Genomic DNA, 19,971 nt, shown 5'->3' with positions numbered 1-19,971 from the left:
TTTTTTTTTTTTAATAACGTATTCTCTGAGAGAAACTTTGGTGTGCATACGCCCAGAAGAAATTATGCTTTGTACTTGTAGTCATGCATAGATGAAAACTATTGAATCTTATATTGCTATGCAGTAGGCTACAATCAGTTAATGGATTAATCTGATTCAAGATTCAAGACTTGATGCAGGAATAATAGCTTTAACAAAGTTGAAATGAAACAAAGTTTTTACTATAAAAGTGTAACAAACAGAAACTAAAAAACAGTTTGGAGTTCCACCCTTCTTACATAGGTTCTTACAGATTTTAGTAGAGATGTAAAGACAGGAATTTCCCAGCTCTAATTCCAAAAATACACAGACAAAGGCATACATACACATGCACATGGAGGAATATAATTGTCAATACCACATGCAAAAAAATACATACAAAACACAACAATGCACTAACATCTGTATTTTTGCACGGTTGCCGCTAACAGTATAATTACTGAAGTTATATTTTACAGTAAAACAGCTTCACCATTAGCGTGGTGAACCGCTATGTATTCAAAATATGTATCTGCAACATGAATACAAATGCGTGTTGGTACTGGCACATTGTTGTAACACATTGATAAGGTAATTCATGTTAATGTGAAAAGTACAAATATGAAACAATGTTATGATTTGGAGCAGGGTAATACACAGACATATCAAGCATATCTGCAAAAAGATTCTCAAGAAAATGAGTTGAAGAGAGGTTGGAGATGTAATGACTTTGTGTCTACATTGGGACTACTATTGCATTTGTTGGTACTTTTTCAGAATGTATATTTGTGAAGAGAAACCCACGGAATGATTTAGTCTACTCTGCAAATAGATTCTGCAACAGAAACCACGTTAGAGCTTCTTGATAAAAAATGTTCTATGTGGTTAAAATATTCCTGCTGCAACAACATCTACCTGTACAGGAGGGGATGCCAGGGATACCCACAGGAAGAGGCGAGGAAAGGGGGGGAAGGCTCCCAAACCAGTGTTGTGGGAATAAGTATGGAAACTAAGTAACTAACCTGACATAAAAAACTTGTAAGGTCAAGAATTTGTAAGAAAGATACCAGAGAGAGATAGATCTATTGAATGAAAAACCAAGTGTTTGACATTTGTCTGCATAAAACTAAACTGGAGAATGAAACCGGCTTGAATGTTCCCATAAAGAGTGACTGTCCAAAGTTCTCCAAATACTTCAGTTTGCCACAAACCCCAATTTGAACATCTTCAAACTGACTTTAGATGTTTGTGTTGGACAAGGAAATTTCCTAAGACTCCAAACTTACTAAACTTGTAGCGGGTGCTATTTACTGTGGAATTTTTGTCCAAAAAACAAAAACGTGTGACTTTGGGAATCATAATCCAATTTATTGTGATCCATTGCACTTCCATGACGCATATGGCCCGTTAATATAATATGTTGTTGAACTTTTACCAGCTAGTGTCAAACAAACCACCATTAAGCAAGAAAGTGAGTTCTCATGAAGCTGGAGGGTCTGCACAGTTCAAGTAGGGATTTTTTCAGCACACTGCACTGGAGCCAGAAAGTGGCCTCCTCATGGCTGAGGTCCAGAGACGCTGGCCTAGTGGGCAGACTGACAGTGGGACGATACAGAGAACAAGAGGCGAGGGGGGGGGAATGGGAGATGTAGAAAACAGACATACTACACAACTGGACTTTTTGTGGACCAGTTAGCACATACATGTGAAAAACACACTCGCGTCATTTTTCTTTTGCACAGACACACAGGTACACACAGGTACATACACACTCACACACAGAACATGAAGCACATATGAAACCATGCAACATAATGTGAGCAGAGCACATATTTTTCCACTTTGTCTCACGTGCTGGTGAGAAAGCGGGCGAGTGGACTGTGTAGACAGGGCCCATTTTTCTCTTTTCCTGTGGTCGGAGTGTGTGACTGGGGATTTATTTTCACAGATCTCTGGAGGGAGGTCACTGTTTTGCTGAATTTGAAACATCTGAAGTATCCGAGCCCCCCCCATCCCTGTTCCACATTAGAGAAATGGCCCATTCATTTGGACCTGTCAGAGTGCATAATGCTTCTCAGATCGTGTTGGCTTACTACTCCTCAAACTGGGTCAAACACTCCGGCCCTTGATCTCATTATGTAATTTACCTTTTTCTAAGATCTTCGTTGACAAAATGTGCCAGTGATTCACTCTAAGATTAGAAAAATGGCCTCCTACGAGATGAGTCCGTGTATGAATGTGGGAGAAGTTTCTTGTGTGGGGTGAACCTCGAGAGCAGATGAATAGTGAGCGGACAGTACTTTGGGCCAGGCTGACGCATGGTTGTCTGAGCTTCCTTTGCCTCTACAGGAAATGTTTTACTGGAACGGCTACTGAAAGATCTGGCTAGAAGCTGCACATTTCTGTCTCGGCAGAACAATGACCACAGCAGTGTTCTGGAGTTCAAAGTGAAACGTTACCCCTGCGACTATCCAATAAAACGGCAATCTCAAGAAATCCTCAACTCCAGAAAGCAGAGCATTGACAGTTGGTGATAATTTGCCATCTACAGTGACACCACTGCGTTGAGTTATAAACATTAACTGTTGATAGCCTCTTTTGTCTGTAAACGTCTTAATCTCAATGGCACTGCCTCGGAGCTCGTATTACATTCAGCGAGGTAAAATTGGTATTTTGTGACTTGAAAACGGGCCCAATTTGAAACAGACCTGCTCATTTTGAGTCTGGTCCACTTAAAGTAATTGAATTTGACTCTAGCATTTCTTTCTCCAGAGCTGGTTCGCTAGCTGCTACTTCATTCACTTCACATTCAAACTGAGAAGAAGCCTTCATCTGTTCGATTCCTTACTGCACCAATACTATCTGTTTCAGAGTCATGTGAAAAAACACTAGGGTGCAAACATAGTGCACACACACACACACACACACACACACACACACACACACACACACACACACACACACACACACACATGCACATTTGTCTCTAAAGAGACCAATAAACATTGAGGGCAGCTGCCCTTGAGAGAAAATGTACCAATTTAGAGAGGGCTAGTTCAGAACTAGGCCAGATATTTTCAGCCTCATGTGCACTTCCACTCTTCTGCCCACTAGTTTTTGTAGTGTAGTACTAGTGTACTTCTATGACCTCTAAAAGACATAGACAAATCCATAACTTCCTTTTAATGTGTCAAAGAGGATAATTGTTTTTTTTTTTCAGCCACACTAGTGGGAGGGCCCAAAAGCCATTTTGGCCCAGACTGAAACATCTGAACTACTGGATCCACTAGCTAACAGGTACAGACATTCATGTTTCCAGACAATGATTCCTCATAGTGGGTGCTCTAGCTCCACACCATCATGATGTTGCCATGAAATTTGACATAGGTATTTATGTTTTTCCACAGGATGAATTATAATGTGGTGGTTACCCTGGTAGGGCTGTCATCAAGTCAAAATTTAAACTTTCCAAATTCTTTGGTTTATGACTAATATACCTGTTAAAAATCAGCATATGAACATTGTCATTATGAGCATATTATCATGCATGAACATTTAGCCCATGGATGTATTATAAGAATCAGATAATAAACACCAAAATGTTGAGAATGAAACCTAAAAAGACAGCTCAGTAGTCTTTCTTTTTGGTCCATATTTTCATTCATTGTGGTTGATTGTTTCTTCTGAGGCGTGTGAGTACACACTCGATTGTCAGTTTGGTAGTTGTGTTGTATCCGTTGAGGTGAGAGTGAATTTATTGGTTCATTTAGTTTGGAGAGGTGACCTAATTCCAGCATTGCTCCACCCGATTTCAACCTGAAAAATCACAATAATAAGTGAGAGAATAAGGGAAAGCACCTGTGAGGGTGTGCACAGACATTAATACAGCTATTGTACACCTTCACAGAGCTGCCAGCTGGCTGCAGACTTTTGTTTTGTTATTTAACAAAAAGTGTTACAGAAGTTTTACAGAACCTGTATGACCTTTGAAATAAATTAAAAGTACCATGTTGAGAAAGAGTATAATTTGTTCTTGAACTGTTGTCATACAGACCAAGCCATCTTTAAATACACATCTCTTGCATTGACAACAACCCCATCATTTACCCAGAACAGAGTGGTGACAGAGTCCATTAGGTTAAGTTAACAGGGGTTTTGCTTCACTTGAAGTGGGGTAATTAACAGAAAACTAAGTGCATTGGCCCTTTTTATTGAGCCATGGCTAAGTGGAAACCCCTTTTACAGGAGTCAGTGGTTCATCCCCAGGCTTTTTGGGGGTTGGCCAGACAACACAAGGCTACTGACAATGATGAATGGAGGCTTTGCACGCATAGAGCCGCTCACATCCCATCTCCAGTAAAGAATACAATTGCTCACCTCCTCACTGCTTGCCTCCATAGAAAGGCACCTTGGGTGTGTCTAATGGCCATTAAGTCAAATGCTATTGGTAGGAGGAGGTCCGGTGGAGATGATGAAGTGGAAAGAGCTGGCTGGATGTGTGCAGGTGTGCATTTGACCTTTGCTGCCTCTCTAAAGCTCTGAACCTATAACCAGACTATGTGGGAACATGTGAGCCATGTGTGTGAGTCACCTATGTGTGTGTGCGTGTGTGTTCACCTCTGTCTACTCGTTTCTTGTGCTGACATGTGGTTTGTGTGTGTCTCTGTGTTTATGTACAAGTGCACCATGTGTGTGGATTTATGTTCAAATTCACAGCTGCTGATGGTGCCTTACTTCATGACATGCAGCCTTTTCACACACAGGGCCACTTGTTTTTCTCATTAACATAACATTACAGCACATGAAAGTCCTGCTTGTCGGCAGACATGTATGTTTTCTATTCCCCCCTATTTAACCATAGCAAGACAAAAGTCACGCATGCCCACGCCTAACATTCCCCCTCTTGCACCCCCATCTTCCCCGGCTAAATTAACTTTCCCAGTCAGGCTGCTTGTATGCGGGGACAGACCATTTCATCATGGTATGATCGTTGGGCTGGCGATCATGGGCTGGTGGTGAAAGACATATATCCAGGGTATGTGGAATAGGCGGCGTAAAGTAAATCGAGTAGTTCAGTGAAAGCTATGCAAGGTCGCTGTCATGATTTACCTGTCAGAGGCGCCTAACACAGGTGTCAAAGTTAAGGAGGAAGCCGTAGGGGAAACGGAGGACCAGCTGTGAGGGAGTTAGAAGAGGATGGCAGCAGACAGCTACCACATCAACCCTGCTCCATCAGTTACACCCAAGGCAGAAACAAAGGCAGTATAGATGGCTTCTTCTCACGAGAGGCAATACCAAACAGACTCATATATGAGAATGACCTCATGAGGGCACACGGGTGGTAGTCAAATTGAAGGGGCGGGGGGTGATAAGCCAAGGCATCAAGACCACAGAGGGGTGGACGATGAGGAGTTAATGTTGTAAGATAAAATAGTGACCATATGCTAAGTGAGCATTCAGACATTTGTTAGCTATGACCTATATTTGTTGATGCTGTGTAACTGATTAATTCCTTAACGGTGCTAGATTTGAAATTCAGACGATATGTAGTGCCTCCACCACCGGTGACAGTTCAAGCAATGGCAACAGTACTGATCGAGCTAACAGTGTTGGGAGGTACCGGAGGGTGAGTGCAATGCTCTGCAGCAACGCCGTCAATTAGTGTGCCATTATCAACCACCTAGCCAGTGGGGAAACACTCTCATGCACACAAAAAAGCAAACAATTTCCTGCATGAAAGGTAAAAGAGAGTGTAGGAATAACTCTCATCTCGTGGTGAAATTGTATTTTGCATTCAAATGAATAGTGCTTTCTCGCTAACTACTAAGCTATGACAACATCCAATACCACTTCACCAGTATTCTGTCAGGTGATGATTATCGATATTTCAAACTAACATGTGTGAGCATCTATAAGTAATTAATCCTCAAGCAAGATAGTGATTTAGGTTGCCATGTTTTTATTGGTTTATTTTTGGTAGCCTTCCATGACTATGTCGTAGCCTTTAGCATCAGCTAACAACTAGACACACAACAAACACAAACAAATGTTTTGAAGTGCTTATATTGCCCTACAATACTGACTGTAAAAGGCAAGAGGTCGTACCTTAAGAATCGGGATCAAATAGAATTGCAGGGTTGCCGTTAAGACGGTGACGTGACATCTGGCAGTGGCGTTACACTACATCTATTTTGACATGGTGGTAAACAGCGAGAATAGAGAAAATGTTTATAATTTTAGTCTAAAGTTACAGAAAGGTTATTTAAATTAGCATAAGAAAACCTCACTTTATAACCACTTACAATACCACTGGTGGTGGGTTCTGCCAGCCCTTTCTCCTGGCACAGTGCAAAAACTGTGTGGAGACAGGTCTGGCAATGTGGGACTATTGTGGGTCTGGCTCAAGGGTGCAGCCACCAAAGAGAATTCCCATCCCTAATTCTTCACAAACTCCACATTAAACTGCTTCAGCATCTGTTTTTTTCCCCAGACTTGCACAGCCTAAACAAGGAAGGCGACTTATATGGAAAAGGGATGAGATCAGTCTCTCCCTTTGTCGTCCCTTGGGTGTCACATTGTCACATGATCACACGGATCTTACTAGAAATGCTCATAGACCCGCGTTATACCCATCTGTTGCTCAGGGAGGCCTTGGGAAGACATCTGAAAGATGGCCACACGACAAAACACGCAGACCCAACCACAGGAGAATAAGGGTGAGGAGCTGGTACATTTGGAAGAGGATAAAACGTGCATTTAGAGGAAGGCAGTATATTAAAAATAAAGGAAGACAGGGGTCACATATGCTTATGGAAAGGGAAGAATTCTGCCCTGAAGATCACAAGCAGAGAAATAATTTATCACTGCTCCCTCTATCATTTCTTCTGGCAGAGACAGATGGCCTGGAGTCAGATTGGATCACTTCTGGCTGTCTTTGGGAGTTTTGCCTGCCGTGTGTTTTGAGTATATGCACATACAAACATTAATTTACACACACGCGCGCGCGCGCGCACACACACGCACACACACACACACACACACACACACACACACACACACACACACACACACACACACACACACACACACACACACACACACACAGCCAAATGAACATCTGCCTCCAATAATGAACTGACTTCATTTGAACACATGGTAATTGTAGTGCTAAAACTCAACACCATGAACTCATGCAAGGTAGTTAATCTTTCATCAAATTGATTAAAGGTTACAGTTAAATAAAGTTGTCAGAGGATAAAGGATTCAGAGACTCTTTGAGATGAGTGACAAACTGTTTCCAACATTGAAAACTTAGCTTAGAGCACTGTTTGACATGGACTGTCGTTCAGTAATGGTGGGACATTTTACACTTGGCCCACCTGCATTCACATCTTGCTCCCAAGTGAGTGCTGTTTTGCCAAATAAGTAATTTCAGCTTAAAGTTAGAAAGTCAAGCTTCAGTGAATTGTTCTGCTTCACGCTTGTAAAACGTGACTGTACTGCTCTGAGACATTTATGTTTGGTCATATTAGCTACATTGGCTCACCCATCCAACAAATCCAATGCTGAAAAATATTCCTTACCTTGGACACACAAGTGGAACTGTTCACATAATTTTGACTGCATTCAATTTAGGTATTCCAGTGTCAGGGCCCTCATATTGTGCATGTTATCTCTCGCTGGCATGGCTTATTGGCACAGCGAAATGGTATGCAGCCATCATTAATGTTATTAGTTGCACCTGTGCTTTTCCTGCAGTGACAAGTCAGAATGTTTGCCGTGGGGAAGATGTATGAATGACTATTGGTGCCTGAACTGTGGTCCATTGTTCAAAACTTGCTCCACTATTTACTACACAGTTGAGAAAGCTTGAAATATGTGGAGCCAGGAACAACTGGTATTGATCAGCAAATCTTGCAAACCCCTGCTGATATATTGGTAGTTATACAACAACAAAAAAGTCCCAGTAAAATATTAACAATAACCTTTAAATGCTAAACTACCACTGAGATAGTTGCCAATTAGAGTTTGCCCTCAAAGTTACCCTGCGTATTACAGAAAAAAAAATAAAAAATAAAAAACACTGCCTTCATCTATCTTTAATCCAGTGAGTGATCACAGCCGCCATCTCGTAAACACACACACACACTCATAAACATGCAAACACGACAGGGTCCAAACATTCACAAGGTCAGTTTCACCCGCATAATCATTGCTAAAGCATATAAACAAAGCAGGCTTGCTGCAGTCATGGGGCACTCTTACATAAGTTAAATTAAACCAGGGAGGACGATGATAATGATGATGGTGATGATGCCAAAGCACAAGAATGAGCTAATTGCTGATTTGTTGTCCAACACAAGTTGAAACCACAGTGCACCTGACACACGGCTTTGATGTTAATGAAATACTGCTGGGCAACTGGGTTCTTCCCCCTGCACAAGTGCACAGCGGCTCCTATCAAAAAGTGGAAACAGTAATTATTTTCAGGATGAAAGTGGGCACATGGATAGACCAACGTCTCACTCTCTCTCTCCATTTATCTAATCTATCCACACACACACACACACACACACACACACACATGCACCAACACAAATATATCTCCAGAATTTGCTGCAAAGATAGTCACGCCATGGATTTCTACAGCTCCTCCCTTCACAGGTGTCTCTCCTACTCGTCTTGTCTGTCAACACGCAGATGAATCACAGATTGGAGGAATCTGTTGGAGTTGAGCAGGATGTTTGGGAACGCTGGAAGGCCTTGTTTTAATCCCAGGTCCATCGAAGTATTTGGCTTTGGGTGCATTTCGGTGATAGATATGCCTACAAAGGATGCAACTGAAGCGGGAAGAGCGAGAATGAGTGGGAATGATGGGAAGGGGCGGAGACAGTGACTGGAAAAACACCACTGAAGGTGTTATAGATCTGTGGGGAGAAGATATCGGATATTTGGAGATGGGATTTGGAGATGGCTCATTTGAGAATCTCAAACACCTGCTTGCTCCAGCGGTCATCACGCGAGAGTGTGAGTTTTAAAAACAAAAGGGGGGTTAACTCACACATGTGGGCTGTGATTTGTTCATCCGCTCACGCTCCATCACATCATACACACTCTTGGGTAAACACACATCCCTCTGCGCATGCACACACACACACACACACACACACACACACACACACACACACACACACACACACACACACACACACAAATAACAGCAACAGAATATTCAAGAGTGGAAATCACTTTAAAAACCTGCTTCATCCACACCCACCCCCATGACACACACATTCATCAGCCAAATCAGCCAGTGTGTGAAAGATATGAGCTACCTCCGAGTGATGATGAATAGAGTGTGAAACCCTGAACTTTATAATTACCATGATCACACACCGGCTGTAATTCTCACTCGACACACTTAGCACTTCAGCTGGGTCTTGCTTGGCTCGCATAGACACGCTACACCAATAAATATACATTCCTGCTCCCCTCTCTGTAAAGATTAAAGGGCTGTTTCATGTGTTCACTACTCTGAAGCTGACTTGTCTGTGTCTGTTTTATTAGCATACAGTATGCTTATAAGTATAAGTCACACTTAAGAGTTGCCCGACAAAAGTTGTTCCCAGTTTGCACCCCAGAAGTAACATCTGCAGTTGGTCAACGGGGAGCACATGGATAGAAGTAAAAAAAAAATAGGTGAATTATAAAAAAATAAATGAAGAAAAAATCCACATTTCTGTATAGCAGTTGAGCAGATACATATTATTATTATTATTATTATTATTATTATTATAACCTTTATTTAACCAGGTTTGTCCCATTGAGATCCGAGATCTCTTTTTCAAGAGAGACCTGGCCAAGAATGGCAGCAAGTAAAGTTACAAACACATCGTCACATTAATCATAGACAAAAAAGAAACAAATAATTAGAATACAAATAACAATTGATTTTTCAAAATATTTTCGGCTAATATTGCAAACTTGACCAAGTTGACCTTAACACTGATTAATTACTTGAAAATGTTGTTTTGCATCACTCTGTGAAATAATATCGTATTTGACACACGCACACACACACACGCACACACATACACACGCACACACACACACACACACACACACACGCACGCACACACACACACACACACACACACACACGAACACGCACACACACACACACACACACACACACACACACACACACACACACACACACACACACACACACACACACACACACATTGTGTTCTTATCATAGACATCCCAGTGGCTTCCCGAAAACAAGTCAACATGCCATCACGCCTCGCTCCCTTCGCTACCCACAATCCTTATCTGCAAAGTAAATAGGGGCTCCCATCCTGTCTAAAGGGGGCTTGTCTCTCTCTCCACTGAGCTCTCCCTGCCAACCATCCTTAAAACGTGGTCAGAGGGAAGGAGAGGGAGGTTGAGAAAAGGCAATGCATCTTCCACAAGCCAAACAGAAAGTAACTATCAGGGATCACAAGCTCATTGATGGAAATGTTTCATGAGATTTTCCAGGACTTTTGGAATGTTTCTGAGTCCTGTAGGGATGAAGTCTCAGATACAGTAGGCCTAGACCTATATTCCAAAAATGTTTGGAACGTTTGAAGAAAAGATTGTGTCAGGTTTGTATTTTATTGTTAAGGGACTGAGGCAGCAAGGCAAAACACAAAGTTTCAGTTTGAGTTGCCAACTGAAGAAATGAACCGTAAACATTTGCATGCCTCTCATTTATTCACATTCTGAGAGGAGTTGCCAGAAAACAATTAAATGAATCTTTGGCAGAGGGCAGGAAGACTGTGTAGAGGACAGGATAAACACACACACACACAAACACACAGCCCCGGACAAAGAAAGAGAGAGATAGGAGATGTAAACATTGTTCATGAATAGAAAGCGTGCCACACGAGACTAGGACCACATAAACTGACCAACTGCTACAATGTTGGTGGGGACGGCATCACTGCTCGACTGGGAGAATTCAGTTGAATGAATGAAGGAGAAGAAGGATCGGTTTGGTGGTGCTGAACAGTGTGCGATTGTCTGTAAATAAGGGGTGGATGCTCACGGTGACGTCGTTTATGGACTACGGTTTCAAAGCCTTGAGTTCAGTGTTTCGGCCGTGGCCACCATAAAAGTCAATATGGGAGTAGTTGGTTACAATGCAGAAGTTGCTTTGCACAACCCCATATCCCACAACCATAAAGTTGTGTGAACACATAGATAGGTTACTATCATTAATTAACGCTGACAGATGCCTGTATTAGATGTGTTTGGATGGCCTATAAAGTCTGTTTTACGATGTGTTTATAATGCCATGCCTTTATGTAAAGTCACCACATCTTAGTGAGCTGGGACCATAAACAAAATAAACACCAATGCTGACTATTCAAAATGCAATATCCAACATCTAGGCCTATGTTACTTTACATGTAAAGCGCAATGCTGCAAACCAGTACCTCAAGAACTTTTATGTGTCCAAACAAAAAAGTTATTACTTGGTGCCATGGAAATAAGAAAAGGTAAAAATAGTCACGGTATAAATAAGACATTCCTGCCGTGTGACAGATTGCTGTTTGCCCATTTAGTGCATTTTTTGCTGTACTCCTGCGGCTGCTAGGAGAAATATTGGTGGGAGGCACGTTCCCAGAAAAAGGGCCTTTTTTTGTCTGTGTGCTGAAAAGGATAATTGCTCATCTGAGCTCACACAAGATGCCTGATGCCTCTCTCCCTTTCCAACGGCAACATAAACTTATTCTGCATTCTTGAGAGAAGAGTTATGTTGACCTCCTCTCCCTCTCCCGGACTGTTTGTGTGTGAAGGAAAGACTAAGTGTGTGGGTGCATGCATGGTGTGTATGTACACAATGTGTCTGCGCTCACATGGACTGCGTGTAAAGGTGTGGATGCTGATTTTTAAACTGAAGGGGGGTATAAGAGAGAGCTTTACTGGAGTGGGGTGAATTGTGTGGGAGAAGAGTTTGGTGGTGGTGGGGGAGCACTTCAGCAGCGTTTGAACGTTTGTGAGTCAGACTTTAGCAATGAGGGAGTAACAGAGGTCATGAATGAGAGTGCTTGTTTATGTGGGTCAGTGGGCTCCCTTTTAACCTCTTCAGCCTTTTCTGCCTTTTCACAGGAAGTAGCTGCTCCACCCATGGTTTTGCCTGACTGAAAGACAAATCATGTGTGCGGGGAAAGGAAGTCAAACACACCAATAGTGAGGCAAAACCCTTTGTAGTCTCTGTGACTCTCGGGCAAAAAAACGCTCTCCAATAATTGCTGTGTTTACGCTGGAGAATTCAGACTTGCCTTTCGTCACACGTGTTGCACAAAGCGTCTATCTCCATCCACAGAAGACAAGAGGTTAATTGTAGTGAGATCGTCTTTCTATAGCAAATCCCATAATGAAAATCTGCTCTCTGCAGGAGGGAAACTGGATCAGGAGTGGAACTCTAAACTGTCGCTGACATTGCACTGAGAGTCAAGTGTGGTGGAGGAAGCCTTGGCGCTTAGCATTGCATGCACACAAATTGCTTGTTCTGTTTATGCAGCTGCCTTATTCTGAAGGATTTTCCAGATAAAACAATCATTTCAGGATGTGAATTAGTTGAAGGAAAATACCACGTCTAAATACTGTATGTGCACCTGGTGGAACTCAATCAAAGTTCTGCAAGTGCTGATCCTTTGGGATAAATTTAAGATTGAATAGAAGGGCAGGTAATTGACTTGGCAGATTTGCAATGATGCAGACTGATTGCTTCATAATGAAAAGATAAAAGCTGAGATTTCACAACCAACACACTACTGTAACACATTTTACTGCTACTATTTTTTTCCCACTACAAACACTGCTACCATTTAAAATGCTTTAAAGAAGTTCCCATTAAAGGTTTAAATTAGAAAAACAACAACAACAACCACAAAGACCTTTTCTTCCTTTGTGTTTGTGGTAGTTAGCCATGTTGGTTTATTGGTTTTATAGTCGTCTCTGAGATTTCTGCCTAGATTCCAATAAATGAAGGTTAATTGAATTTCATCTTTGAAGCTAACACAGGGAACTTGAGGGATTTCTCAAGGGAAAGTCACAGTGGCAGCTGAGCTAACATTACTGCTGGCAAGCTAATCTGTGAGTGTGTTTATCATTTTCCCAACAGTGTTTGCAGGTTTGAGACAGTTCCTTTTTATGGGTTTTAGTATAGAAACAATATGGGCATATTAGCAGGAATTTTATGGTGATAATGCATTACTTAAAGGTTAAAGAGGTGAGCTGGTGATTCTATTTGCTTTCGGTTATATTACTTTTTCAGTCCAATGTGCTACCCTAACATTCATTTTGTTGCCTAAACCTAAATATTACATTGTTTCTTTGGTGCCAACATGTAATTTTAACACATTATGTGCCACCAATATGCAATGCATTGTTCAGCAGTGGGGTCATTTAACATATTTCTGTATTTCTCCCTGATGTTTAAGAGTCCAATGATTACTTTTGGTCTCCACCGACTCCTGAAACTCCGGTAAATATCTGTCTTTTTAGCTGCTGGATGCCTCACTATGTTCACCAGATGCTAACTTTTTCAGTCTGCCATTTGGTGCTGAGATGGCAGGGTAGGGAAGAGTGGTTTACCAAGAGCATTTTTACTGAAAACAGCTGCAGGAAATGAGGGCGAACCAGAACAGTATAGTCAGTTTAACCACAACAATCAGCTCAAAGATGCTAAAATGCTCTGTAGAGCTGAGGACAGCAGCAGAGCTGGGTGAGGATTGTCTTCACAAACAGTGATTGAGGCATTGTACATACAAAAAATATTGAATACTGGAAATTCACAGTTTTCAACAGCAACCCCTCTTCCCAGCAACAATGTTCATGTAACTGAATAGTTTAGACAACGCACTTAAAGTTTTCATGGGGAAGATTTCTTCAGTACAAACGAGGTCCAGTGACGACTGGAAGGTATGTGAATTATCCAGAGTAACCAGGACTCTTTTCCTGGAAAGATATAATGATTTCAAATTTCAAATATTTTGATTTGCTCAGAAGAGGCCCTGGTCTGATTTGTGTTGATCAAGCAAACTTTTCCAGCATTTGTGGGCTTTAGCTCTGTTCCATAGTTCAGATCACCTGACCCTGAAACTACACACTGCAGGGTCAACAGTTATTTTTCCTGGTCCAACATCAGCCTAAACAAACTTCTGGCGGCCTTTAGAGGAGCTTCACAGGGACTCATACCAAGTGATTCACCAGAGTTCAAACCACAGCAAGTCTGGAAGTGGGAAAGAACAATAATATCAAAAGACCCCCCCGCCCCTCATTCTGCCACACATGCGGTGAAGCGGACATGTGTCCTCCGTAAACTCACCAGGACGTCACTGTCGGAGGGTAGAATGTCTGGAATGTGCCCCTTGTGGTCAGTGAGCCTGAAGTGAGCCTGTCATTTGGTTGGTATTGCTTCCAGAGTCTGGCAACAAAGGCCTCCTGGTCCACCTCTCACCTTTTGCGGGGTTCTCTTTGGACCAGACCTGGAGGAATTTCTACCTCAGGAGTTATGATTTTGACCTACAGGTCAGCCAGTTGAGGACCACCCTCATCCAAACATATCAGCTCTCACATTGTCCAAGAGGTTCATATTTTGGTTTGTAACATCATATTAAGCATATTTTATGATAATACGGTGACATCAGCTGCAAGGAATGTCTGTCAGTTCCCTAATCTTTCCCACCCTACTCAGTGCATAGCTCACCACTATAGTGTGTCATTAGCGTATGAAAGATTTCTGTTATGAGAAGGTGGGCGGTGTGTGCGCCTCAGTTACCCTCTTTGATGTTGTCAGGTACTGAATGTCTCGGTGTAAAATGTTTCAGTGGTCAGAACAACAAGTCACGGCAGCTCCCTGCTAATCACAGAATAATTGTTTTGTAAGAGATGGCAGGAGTTGGAATCTGTACAGTGTCAGGTAAAAATGTGGAAAATACTTTGCAAAAAAAAACAAAAAACGATGGCATTGTTTTCTTTTTAGGCTCATGGTCTCAGCCTCTTTTTGACCTGGACTTTTTATATAAGGATCAAATGACTCCGTGCCATGTAAAAAGTGTTGCTTTTACAGTTTGGAGTTTGGACTGACTCTGCAGTTCCCCTCAGATCTACACAGCTTTTTTAGCCTTATTTAGCTTGTTGTTTTGGTTTTACAGCTCAAAAATGTCCCTGTTTTCAGGAATAGCAACAGCTGTTGTCAGCAAAAAAAAAAAGGCTCAGAAAACCTACTGCACACTTCCTACAGTGTGTATGGTTCTTCAGCCATTTTTAACCTTCTTGCTATCTGCTCTCCACCTACTCTCCATTTTTTTAAATCACCAGCCTCCTTCAATGGATCTTCCTCTCACTTCCGTCACTCTCTCCTCCTCTCTTGTCTCCATCATTCCTTCCACCTCCCTCACAAGCTTTTTTCTTTTTAATTTTACCTCAACCCACCACCCTTGCCCCCCCCCCCCCCCCCCCCTCCTTGCGTGCGACGAAAAGAAGTATACTCTTTCGTCAAGCCTGCACAAGTGGAGGGAGGAGGGGGTCTGAAGGGCTGCTGGGACGGATCCATTTTCAAAGGGCTATCTTTTCATTTGTTTTCCTTCAACATTTCACTGCTATTTAGGAGGAAGAAAAAAGAGGGGAGGGGAAAAAAGGAAAAAGGAAAACCATACTCACACACACACACACACACACACACACACTGAGAAATGGCCCAGATGGCCATCACTCATAAAGGGAATCTTTCAGGAAAGACTCACCAGCCTATCTACCATGTTAAGACAAGACACCCCCAGCCAACCCCCACCCCAACAAACCGCAGCTGCCAAAGGGAGATTTGTATCTCTGCCTGGGAGAAAAAGCGCACCGTTCCCATCCAAATGTCACCCTAAGTGAGCATCAAACAGGACTCACCTGAAGTCACAGAGCGCTTGCATTTATTTGAAATTTGACCGTTCCCGAAAGAACCTCCCTACCCCACGTCTTGGCAGGCAATACAGACCTTGATATCTGTCTAGGATGTTCCTCTTTTCTTAAATCACTCCAAGAAGTGTGTTTTCACCCCCCCCTCTGAGGCTGTTTTTAATCCCCTCATCACGAGAAGAACCACAAAAACCTCCTCATAGTTGTCTCCATTCCCACAAGCATACTTGGGACAAAAACACATTTTCATTTATCTGGTGGAATCTCTTGTCAGTGACATACTATTGTAAATGTGCACGATGAGGGAGGGATGGGAAAGAAGAACCAAAGGTGGAAGGATGAGAAGGGAACGGTTGAGGGTCCCTGCTCTGAGAGTGATTACCTCAGTGGTTAGCACTTCATTACCTTGTGTCTCACGTTGTTTTATGTGCATGTCTGTGTCTTAGGTGGGCTGTAATGGGATAGTGAATGTCAGGTCCCGTATAGTCCTGGGAAGTTTTTTTTCCCCCTTTTAAAAAGAGACAACGGTAGATGGACCACCCTGACAGGGATTAATGTTGACTAGGGTTTTACTACCAAGTTATCCGAAGAGGTCAGATAAAACCTTTTTTAAAAAATTTTTTTAAAACCTTCTTGGTGATATGTGTTGCACTAAGCAGATTATCGTAATGGACAGAGTGTACTTTTCCAAACAAGCTGCTGAAACATGAGACTGGGCGAATTTGATTACTCTCTAACCGGATAAACTGACGGGATGTGGGGGGAAACATCCTAATTTTGTAATGATGAGTTGAAATCTCATTTAACGTCAGAATTTCTACAATAAATGTGTGTCTTGTCTTACGTCGGTAGGGCTTCTGGACACAGTGCTGCATTTGGGTTACTTGTCTGGACCACATTTATTGACATGCAAATGTGCATACTGTGCATGACTTTTTGCTTTGAACAGCCAAAATCATTCATCTCATACTTTGAGTCTCATCAAGCCCCCCTCCGTGTGAAACAGCTGTGTCTGGAGAGCAGTGGATCAAGAGGAAGCAGGACAAGGAGTCCACACCCGTGCTTATATCAATCACTGCAATGTCAGTTTGAGGCTGGCCAGTCAGTTGGCATTGATGATAAGGCCATGTGAAGGGACGTTGTTAATGGGTGGCGGCGTGAGAGAGTGTGATAATGATGCTGCAACATCACTGCACACTGAGCAGAGGCAACATAGTATTTATTGTTTCAACAAATCTACAAGGCCAGTAGAATAACTGCAAGATGGAATTTTCAAATTCATATATTTACAGGATGAAACAAATGTGCTTTCTTTTTAAAAAAAAAATCTTGCTGGTGATGTGGCTGTAGGACAAAACTGGAGGGGGAATTTCCCTGGCGCTATTTAAATTCACATGAAAAATGGACAGGCGAGAAAGACCGAGAGGAAAATAGCTATGAATGGAAAGAGAGTGGAAAAGCAGAGGGAGGGGGAAAAGGAAAAGAAACTTTAATCACAGAAACACTGACCCATAAAAAAGGAGAAGCAGACACAAGTGGAAACCAGAGGAATGTTATCCAGCTGGGGGATACATCCATCCATCCAGCTCTTTCTGCTGTATTTCTACTTAAAGCTATGGGTGAATTGGATTGGGGTGGGGGGTTGGTAAAAGAAACAAAAGCCAAATTGAAGGATGAGCTAAAACCAGCGGTGCTAAAACACTGCGGCCATGGGATTGGGTCCTGGAGCAGCCAGGCCGCACATCTCTGAGCTTTAGCCAAGTACGACATTGCTTCCCAGCTATTCCCCGGGCCTTTCACACTCCAGAAAGAGACAGCTCTCATACAGAGGGCTGAAGGCTGTTTAATTACCTTACTAGTCAGTTAGCTGGATGGCTCGGCCGCATCGTCTGACGGGCTTCCTCCCAGTCTCCAGTCTTCTCCATGTCCTAGACTCGGCCCCACCATACTGGAGCTAAAACCCACATCCCCTTACAGGGAAGGGCCAAGGCCAATTAGCTGCATCCATGCTCACACTGCTGACTGCACACTTTTCAAACTCGCCTGTGTTCATCCTAATGCTAACAAGAACAAGATGTTTTGTGATGGGATTTCTTATCAGTAGCCGGAGTATCGGCGAGTTCAGCGATTTACAATGAAAGGGTTACATGCCAGAGAAGCATTTCCTCCTCTTGGCTTCTGAAGAGGCAAAGGGTACACGAATACGTGTTTTAAAAGACTTGGCCGTCTCCCATCGTGTTATTTTTACACCCTCCTGCTCATGCCATCATAACTTGGCCTGGGGGAAACCACTCCCTCACCGGATGAACTCTCATTGCCATTTGGAAGGGCAGGGTTTATCTCATTAAATATGATGGAAACGTATGTAAAATATACCCTGTGGATTCACAATCTGGCCTGGGGGAATGCATCTGTAGAGCTATGATTTACTAGAATGAGTATTGTCTTAAATAGCTCTGTCGTCTCTGAATGTTTTGATGATGGATAAAGAAATGTGAGCGTCCCTGCCGAATGCATCCCTCCCATTGCTTAGCAGTTGAGGCGTGCCTATATGTACCTTGTATTTGCATTGTAGTGCATCGCCTCTGCTTGGGTAATCTTGTGGAATGAATGGGCCTGCACCGGTCCATTGATGTTATTGAGTGGCATGCTGCAGTATGTCTCTTGACAAGGCCCAGCTCAAGCGGATCTCTACAATCATGAGCAACAGGTCGGCTTGGACGGCGTTCCCTCACTGCAAACAATTTTGCTTTGAAACCCCTAAAGCCTGATCCAAGACAGGAAAAACTTCCCATTAGTGCTGCTTATTTTCTTTTCATGGACCACACACACAAGCGTGCGCACACACACACACACACACACACACACACACACACACACACACACACACACACCAATACATGTAAGCATTCATTCATTTCCTGGAGACTTAACCAAACTTTAACCATTACCATGACATGCCGAACGCCAACCCTAATGCTTGCCTTGATTAAATCGTTAGACATTTGGCTATGTATTTGCTTTCTGGTGAGCTCTAAGGAAGAAGGTCGATAACATTCTCATGTCTTTCAGGAAAACACAAGGCTTTAACCAGCCGCCAGTTAGCTTAGCTTAGCATAAAGACAGGAAACAGTTGTAAAAAAGCTGGCCTTCCTCAGTCCAAATATAAATAAATGCACCTACCACCTCTTATGCTTCCTCGTTGTTGCCTATATCATTTGTTAATATGGACACATTTAATGAAAATGCTTTTTCTTAAATGTAACATATGGGTATGGGAGTGGTATAGAGATTCTCATTAGTATTAACCCTGAATGTTAATGGTTTATCTTGTAAGAACCCCATAAAATCACAGTTTTAACACATTTTTGTCCTCACTATGAACTGTAGTAAGCACAAAAGCACACATAGAGACAGAGACAATAGTCTATTATAGAAAAATAGAAAGTTCTCTCCCCTTGCTCCATTTCTGTGTTTCTGCTGGAGGGAGGGCGAGCTACAGCTACAGCTACAGCTACAGCTACAGCGGGCTTAACGTTGTAATCAGAGCCCCGAGCCGTCCACCCTGCGCTGGGACTCTGGAGTGGTTTGAGAGTGGGCCAGACATTCCAGAAGAGATCGCCGCCCAGACACCCCACAGCAGCTAGTCAGCAACAAATTCCAGAATAGCAGCACTGCCGCTAAAAATAGTCATCTGGACAGGAGAGGGATGGAGAGCTTGGTGTGTGGAGGGGGGATGGAGGATGGATGATAGAGGAGTGGAAGCTGAGCAGGAAAGGAGGGTGGTTTATTCCATTCCATATCCAGTCACAATATTATCACAGCGGCGCAGAGGAAAAGGAGTCCTGCAGGCTTGTGAGTTAGGGAACCTGTGCGAGTGCTTCCTGAGAGCGCAAGAAGGAACGAAAGAGGACTAACACAAATGTGCACATGCGAGTGTGTCCATGCATGTGCAAAAGCAGGGAAACTGTCCTCGCAGGCTGCTTT

The sequence above is a fragment of the Eutrigla gurnardus genome, assembly GCF_963514095.1.
Source record: "Eutrigla gurnardus genome assembly, chromosome: 9".
NCBI classification, from domain to species: domain Eukaryota; kingdom Metazoa; phylum Chordata; class Actinopteri; order Perciformes; family Triglidae; genus Eutrigla; species Eutrigla gurnardus.
Note: the sequence above shows the minus strand (reverse complement) of the source record.